We start from the raw sequence: 1,759 nt of genomic DNA, 5'->3' as shown, positions 1-1,759 counted from the left end.
CGGCACAGAGCGGCCGGAGATTGATTGAAAAGGCAGCCCAGCCTGGCCCGCCCCTTTAGTGATAGTGAGAAAGAGCACACACAGACCTCCCCTGACCCACTAATCATCATCTGGCGCGAAGCAAAAAGAAAGGTCCCCCCTCCTTTCCTTCCCAGCCGCCCCCCTAGCCGCCTACCTACTCGTGCTCGTAGCTCGATCGGAGATCAAGAGTGTGGTCCGGCGGAAAACAGAAGTAGTCCGTATCAAGTGAAACGTGAATTGCTCAGTAGTGCTTCGCCACTACCGGAGCTGGCGGAAATAGCTTAATGGTAGAGCATAGCCTTGCCAAGGCTGAGGTTGAGGGTTCAAGTCCCTCCTTCCGCTCCAGGCTTCGTCGTTCAGTGGTAACGAGTAGAGTGCGTCAGTCATCGGTTCTTTTCCGGGCTTTTTCTTTTCTTTCTCATCGAGATTGGGTTGGTGTGTACCGTACTGTTATATGTTGCCTGAGGCCGGAGACCATCCGTGATTTCTGACTTTCTTTTATGAGGAGAATCGCAGTGGAGCCAGTGAGCGGAGCGCGGATGCGCTCGCTCAAAGCCAGCGGGCACTTAGAGTGCCCTATTGCAACAAGGTAAAGGGGCGTCAAGTGCCCCCATTACGTAGGCTTGTGCGCTAGCTTACGCGGGCGTGTGCGCGTTATGCCCTAAGGCTTGTGCGCTAGCCTTATAGCTTGGGGGCCCTAAGGCTGGCTTGTGCGCTAGTATGGCGTGTGCGCTTTATGGCCGCGATTGTAGGCTTGAGGCTTTCTACCTGATAGCAAGAGTGCGATAAGCACCAATTGCGTCAGGTGCGTAGCCCTGACGCTTAAGAGCTTGACGCGCGAGAGGGGCATGTGCGCATGGCAGCAAGTGGGCTTGAAGCGCCTATTGCGACTTTGGGCTGCAAGTGCCCGCGGGCGTCAGTGAAGAGGGCTTGAAGCCTGCCTATAAAGCGCCTTTACACAATAGGGCCCTTTATAGGCAGCCTCTGCTGCATCTCTGTTTCATTAAGCTTTCTACTCTCATATGCAACGGGGTGTCCCTCTTGCACCAATACCCCACCGATAGCAAAGTCTGAAGCGTCACTGTGGACTGAAAAGGTTGGGTGTGGTCTGGGAGTCGCAACACCCCGGATCTTTTCTCACGGCTTGCTTGAGGTCTTCGAATGCTCTTTGGCACTCCTCCGACCAAACCCACGCTCGGTCCTTCTTTAAGAGATCCGTAAGTGGAGCGGCTCGAAGTGCCAGATATAAACCGCCTATAATAGAATAGTTTACGAGACCAAGGAATGATCGTAACTCATTCACCTTGACTGGTGCCTCCCACTCGGTGATAGCACGGACCTTCTCCTTGTCCATGCGAATGTGCCCATCCCCGATCCAGTGTCCCAAGAACATAATCTCCCCTTGCGAAGGATTATCAAATTCCTTTACATAAAGGCTGTTCTTCCTCAATACTTCATAAAAGGTACGGAGGTGGGCGACATGCTCTTCCAAAGAACAGCTATAATGACAATGTCATCGAGGTATACCACCACTTTCTTATCCAAAGACTGACTATTTGAATAGCTCATTCATGAGGGTGCAAAAAAAAGGTAGCGGGGGCATTCGTCAACCCAAAGGGCATCACCAGAAAGTCAAATGCACTATATCTCGTAACACAGGGGGCTCATCACCCTCTGCGATGCGCACCTGATAGTAACCCGATCGGAGGTCTAGCTTTGAAAAAGACCTTGCACCCCC

General features: G+C 52.5%; 1 non-coding gene across 1 annotated transcript; it reads left to right on the top strand.

Annotated features, from left to right (window-relative positions):
- Positions 1–291: 291 nt before the first annotated feature.
- TRNAG-GCC (transfer RNA glycine (anticodon GCC)) lies at positions 292–363 on the top strand. The gene has a single exon. It is a non-coding gene; the product is annotated as a tRNA-Gly (tRNA).
- Positions 364–1,759: the final 1,396 nt, after the last annotated feature.

The sequence above is a fragment of the Aristolochia californica genome, unplaced genomic scaffold (genome assembly GCF_029961685.1).
Source record: "Aristolochia californica isolate CCGP_79_NKW_82.1479 unplaced genomic scaffold, dmAriCali1.0.hap1 SCAF_455, whole genome shotgun sequence".
NCBI classification, from domain to species: Eukaryota; Viridiplantae; Streptophyta; class Magnoliopsida; order Piperales; family Aristolochiaceae; genus Aristolochia; species Aristolochia californica.
Note: the sequence above shows the minus strand (reverse complement) of the source record. Positions and strands in the feature narration are given on the sequence as shown.